The sequence below is a fragment of the Canis aureus genome, chromosome 37 (genome assembly GCF_053574225.1).
Source record: "Canis aureus isolate CA01 chromosome 37, VMU_Caureus_v.1.0, whole genome shotgun sequence".
Classification (NCBI taxonomy): domain Eukaryota; kingdom Metazoa; phylum Chordata; class Mammalia; order Carnivora; family Canidae; genus Canis; species Canis aureus.
The window spans coordinates 1,820,142-1,826,380 of NC_135647.1; the positions used below are offsets into that span (position 1 = coordinate 1,820,142).

Genomic DNA, 6,239 nt, shown 5'->3' on the forward strand with positions numbered 1-6,239 from the left:
TGAGCCACTTCTCACCACCTTTCACTAGAGCTTTCCTCCTGTGGAATCAGACCCAATTCATTCTAACTCAATTTGTCATAAATGAATTAGAAATCAATGCATGACCAATTTGTTGAAAAATCAATTTGTCCATTTTACCAAAAAAAAAAAAAAATATGTATATATATATGTATGTTTAACAATAAAGTTACAGTTGGGTAAAGCGGGAAAAGAAATGAGCCATTACAAAAGTGGAAACATTGGGATTCATGAATTCTAATATTTTTTAAGATTACTGTAAAATTTCAGCTAGGCAATTTTCATTTTTCTAGAATACAAAAACGATGAAAAAAATCAATTTGGGGGACTAAAGATCATAAGATAGTTTCATCTTCTAATCAGTTGTGCAAAAAAGACTAGATTCGGAGACCAAAAACTTCAGTGTAGGATTAGTACTCGGCATCTGATCGACACGGATCATTTTTTGCTAAGACACAATCTAGGGTGGTGCTTCTCAGACTTTGAAGTACCTATGTATGCATCACTGAGGATCCTGTTACTGCTCTTCAGAAGGTCAGGGGAAAGGTCTGAGTTTCCAACGAGCTGCTGATCTATGAAGTCCCTAAAGTGCCCTCTTCAACATAAATGGCAAAGTTTTTGCTACGAATTGCTAGAAAAACAAACTTAGAGCTACAGTGTCATTTATGACATAAATAGAATAATGGCAACAGTATCTAGAGATTGGCAAAATGAAAAAATAACATTCAAAAATGTAAAAATTCAAAAGTATCCTCCCAAATCCCATTACCATAGAAATTTAAAATTATAATTTAGTTGCTAGAAATACAAACTTTGAGGAATACAAACTTTGAGTGAATACTCAAAGTGACTTTGGGAGAGTGGTCTCTGTGGCTTCTGCTTGGAAGCTCCATCTCTCAGAACATTCGCTTACCTGGGTGCCAGGGTTTCGGATGTAACTCATCTTGGTGGAGGGTGGTGGTAGTGTTCAGCTTATTCAAGGAGACCCGGTGGGGGGATAAGACTCTAAGCTCTTTCTTCCTCCATCCTGTGCAGTTCACAGAGAGCAGCCTCTTGCTGGTAAAGAATGCACACAGAGGGGCTGCAGGGGCCACGTGATGGAATGAGGCTTGGTCATGGTGTCCCCGAGGCCATCTATCTCCAGGAGCCCCTGGCTCATTTACCGAACAACCACATACTACAACCTCAGACTGGGGGCCCAGGCACCGTGGAGCTTGAGGTTGACGTGATCTCAGCCTGCAGGAGCTTGCAGCACACACTGGAGGGTAAGTGCAGGCCCAGAGCTCTGGGCGGCAAGGCCAATCAGTCCCCCAGGTGCCATGAGTCCAGGCCTCCTTCCACCTGGCTAATTCTCCAGGGACCTCTCGCTTTGCCTGGGGCCAATGTGCCGCCTGTAATAAAGGAACAAGTCAGTGATCTGCAGTTTTTTCCAAAAGGAGGAGACAATGAACACGATCTCTAATGCGTCATTTTGGAGACATGTTATTTTTGACCTTGCCATTTCTGTGGGGCAATGAATGTGTGTGTGTGCACGCACATATGTGTGCACAACCACAACAATCAGTTGGCTGGGGTGTCCTACACATGTGATCCACAAAGCAGGCCAGGAGGAAACCCCAATACCCCAATACCTTGTCTTTCAGCCTTGGAGGTCACACCCCTTCTTTGGAAGGGAGCCCTAAGTTCGGCCCATGCTCAAGGGAAGGGGTAAGGCTCTGCTGTTTGAAGGGAGATTCAATTTTTTTTAATTTTATTTTATTTTATTTTATTTATTCATGATAGGCACACAGTGAGAGAGGGAGAGGCAGAGACACAGGCAGAGGGAGAAGCAGGCTCCATGCACCGGGAGCCTGACGTGGGATTCGATCCCGGATCTCCAGGATCACGCCCTGGGCCAAAGGCAGGCGCCAAACCGCTGCGCCACCCAGGGATCCCTGAAGGGAGATTCAAAGAATTTGTAAACGTCTTTCAGACTACTACAGTACCTAACTTGTGGTTGTCCTGAGGGTGAGATAAGACAAAACATGAGAAGTGCTTAGCACGACTCCTGGCTCACATCAAGGACCGCCTGTGCAGGCTACCTTATCAGGTAAGGCGCTTGCCTCTGCTTTTCTGTGGTTTTGCTTTCCACGGTTTCAGTTACTCGTGGTCAGCCCCTGTCCAAAGCAGATGGTCTTCCTTCTAAGGGTCTGCTGGTCAGTAGTAGCCTAAGGCCGTGTCCCGATGCTCACATCATTCTGTTCCTCTCATCACATAGACATTTCATCATCTCATGTCAACAAGGAGTGTGTGGCACATTCAGATATTTGGAGAGCAGGACCACATTCACATAACTTTTATTACAAGTTCTATTTTATGTTGTTCTATTTTATTACTAGTCATTGTTGCTAACCTCTTACTGTGCTTGATTTATAAATTAAGCTCTACCACAGGGATGTATGTATAGGAAGACACATAGTATGTTCACGACATGGTACTATCTCCAGAGGTCTTGGGATGTTCCTGCAGACAAGGGAGGGAGACTATTCTCTTTCTCTCCCCGTACCTCGGCCACACCTGCTCAGTCGGCTCTCCGCTACCCGCACAAAGGAGAGACCGTTGTGGCTGCTATCGTGGTGGTAAAGAGGACACAGCCCACTCTTCCACCAACTCTTAGTCCAAAGGTTCATACTATTTTGGACTTAAATAAAAGTTGGGGGAGCATTTGCCTTTTCATTTATCATAACTTTTATTTATATTTTCTTCTGTTATTCTCACAAGAGGCCTTTGAGGGACGTAGAGCAAGTAGTTAATTTTGCAAATAAGAAAAACTGAGGCCCAGGTCTTGTTAGATAACATCACATAAGTAATTAGTGGCACCACAGCAACTAGAATCCTGGGTTCCCTGAGCCTATGTACAGTCTCTTCTCAGACCATCACTTCATAGAACTGATCTCTTAGTTCCACAAAACTGTGAACTACGTATTTGGTTTCCTCAAATGCTTCTTGAGTCAGGTGGGTTTTATGGAAGAGTGTCTTCCCTTAACTAATGCAGTCTGACTCAGATGGGAGCAGATTCAGAGATTGGGCACATGTGTCAAGACAAGGACTTGATGTTGTGTCCTTGGTCTGACCCTATATCCTAGTAGGTAGATTTGACCTTTGTATGGGAAGGGAGATTCCAGGAAACAGAGAGAATTTCAAGGATCCAGACAGATGCTTAACCATCTAAGCCACCCAGGCACCAGGATGATGATTTTTTGCATGGGAATCCTAGGAGCTCCTGCACAGGACATGCGTAGCTCCCAAAGGGGAGCCCAGACAAGGTGGAAATGAATGTTGGGCCCCCACACAGGAGTGGAGGGAAAGCTGGCAAAGCACGCTCTCAGTCTGGGTGCATTGTTTATGGAAGAGTACCATGATCCGTTAAGTTCTGAGGAAAGGTAACTGACTGCAAATGTGAAGAGTAGGAAATTGAAGATCAGAGGCCAGCTTAAGAAGCCTTTGCAAAGTTGTAGCTGAGAGTTCATGTGTGAAGTAAGTCAGTGACAGCAGCAGAAGTGGGATCAGCAAGGCTGGGCAATCAGCTCAGTGGAGGAGCACTGAAAAGAGAAGACTTATAGATGACACCATATTTTGAACCAAGATGATGGGCTGGAAGCTGAGGTATGTGGGTTGGACGGTTCCCACTGTGCCAGACTGCCACAGCATTTAGTATGTTTATCATCCCTGGTTCCTGCCCACTAGTCAAGTAACCGTCCCCAGTCACTGTGACCACCAAAATGCCCTCTACAGGGATGGGGATACCACTTGACATAGTAGCCAGTAAAAAAGGTGGGTTGAAGATGATGATGAAGAGTTCCTTTTCACAGCTACTTGTTTGTGGCACCAACAGAATAATGGTCTGGAGACACCCAGGAAGGAGGTGGAAGTTTCAGTGTCAAGCTCCTGAGGAAGGCTGTGTGTGAAGATGCAGACCAGGACTGCAGGGTTGATGGTTTCAACTCATAGGAGGAGGAGAGAGCCAAAGGAAAGACACTAAAGCAGAACTTTGGAGAATGTCGATGGTCAAAAACCAGAAGAGTCAGAGGAAGATGTAAAGCAAGTCAGAGTATGAGTTGGATCAAAACTCTGAGAAGTGAAATGAGGCAATCCCAAGGCAAGATTGCAGGTGCAGCATGCTGCTTACTGAGCGGGCACTGACATGGGAACAAGCACATCCAGCAACAAGGAGATCATGAAAGGAAAAAGTTCAAGTTTTTGAATAGGTAAAAATAGGGGCCCCTGGGTAGGTCAGTTTGAGCATCTGCCTCTGGTTCCGGTCATGATCCCAGGACCCTGGGAACAAGTCCCCCATGGGCTCCCTGAGGGAGCCTGCTTCTCCCTCCGCCTATATCTCTGCCTCTCTCTCTGTTTCCTCTCATGAATAGATAAAATCTTTAAAAAAAAAGAAAAGAAAAGAAAAATTGGCTCATTCAATCGTGGGATCCTACAAGTCCAAAATCCCTCAAGCAGGCCAGCAGGCTGAAAACTCGGGCAAGATTTCTGTGTTACAGTCTAGAGGTAGAATTCCTTCTGCTCTAGGAAACCTCAGTTTTTGTCTTAAAGCCTACAACTGATTGAATGAGGCCCACCCCACACTACGGAGGGTTATCAACTTTACTAAATAATCACCTCTACAAAATACCTTCACAGAAACATCTAGTGTTTGCCCAGACAACTAAGCATATGGTGCCTAGCCAAGTTGACACACAAAATTAACCACCACAAGATGCACAGTATTTCATTGTAGGGACAGCCAGAATTTATTAGACCAATTAATTCCATGATGGAGGACATCTAGGTTATTATCATTTTTTTGCAATTACAAACTATTCAATGAATTACCTTGTATACATGTCATTCTAAATATGTGTAGATATATTGTCCGATATTGCCAAATTCCCCTTCATGGCATTTCTCCTCCTACCAGCAACATACAAGACTGACTCTCCCCCCAGAGCCTTGACAAGAACTAAGCTGTCAAATCAGGGAATATCTGCCAATCTGATTGATGAAAATGATAGCTCCATGTAGTTTTAATTCTCCTTTCTCTGTGAGCAGATATAGCTGAATTTCAAGGGGACAGGCCAAATTTCATGGGCTAGGGAACAGATGGGTGATGGTAAGGTGTAGAACAGAAGAAACAGGTAGTCTAAAGGGGCAGAAATTTGGCAACATTAGGAGAGAATTCACTTGGTGGCCAGAGTAGCATGTGGGTTTAATGAAGATGTTTTTGTTATTTATTTATTCATGAGAGACACAGAGAGAGAGGCAGAGACAGGACCCCGGGATCACATCCTGAGCCAAAGGCTCAACTGCTGAACCACCCAGGTACCCCCCACTAGACTTGTTTAAAGTGATAATGAAACAAGTCACCAGAAGAAGAGAGACTGAAAATTGAAGGGTGTGAGAGCAAAGTCATAAAAGAGACCAAGAATTGTATCTCCCACAAAGTTGGGATGGATGATAGGAGCTGAGTGGTGGGTGTGGAAAGTGTGGAGGACAGACGCTTGTGGGTGGGGAGCAGATGGCAGGCACCTTTTAAAGGCAGAGGGGGAGGAGAACTTTGGGAACAAGAATTAAAAAGGGATTAGATTCACCACTGGTGGGAGAGGAAAGGCATAGGTTCCAGATGCTTCAGCAATCTACAGGGTTGGGGATTCCTGCTGCCAGGACCCCAGGCTTCCAGAGAAAAAGCAGAATGTTTGCTGGATGATTCATCCATGTGGACACCGAGATTCAACAAATATTTACTGAGCATTGACCCTGTGAGCCACACTGATGTCACTCACAATGAAATGAGACCAGGAAGTAGAGCAGAAGGCTATAAGCCAGATACTGAAGTCACGTATGTCTGAGACCAGGAGGAGGGAGAATGAGGGAGTAGGAAGATAAAAAGTGTGTTCTGGGAAAACCTGAGATTTACTTTGGCCTCAGAAGTGCTGTGGAAAATCTAGTAACAACATGGGTCTCAGGAAAAGGGATCACCAGCATCCTAGGAATGACCACAAGTAAAAATTCTTCACCTGGATGACCTGAACATGAGGCAGGAATTAGCAGACCTCACTGTTCCAGGAGGAACACTGGTACAGAGAAGTCATTACAGAAAATTCCAAATGGACACAGAATAGTATACTCCAGTGTATCCCTCACTCCGATGATGATCAATATTTTTTAAAGATTTTATTTATTCATGAGAG

The 6,239-nt window shown here is 44.5% G+C and overlaps 1 protein-coding gene across 1 annotated transcript in view; it reads right to left on the bottom strand.

Moving 5' to 3' along the window:
* ZNF391 (zinc finger protein 391) overlaps positions 1 to 6,239 on the bottom strand; it is a 40,792-nt gene that overhangs the window by 3,385 nt on the left and 31,168 nt on the right. The window contains exon 5 of the transcript XR_013373607.1: positions 932 to 1,409. The gene's annotated coding sequence lies outside the window, so the exon portion shown is untranslated. The remainder of the gene's footprint in view (positions 1 to 931; positions 1,410 to 6,239) is intronic.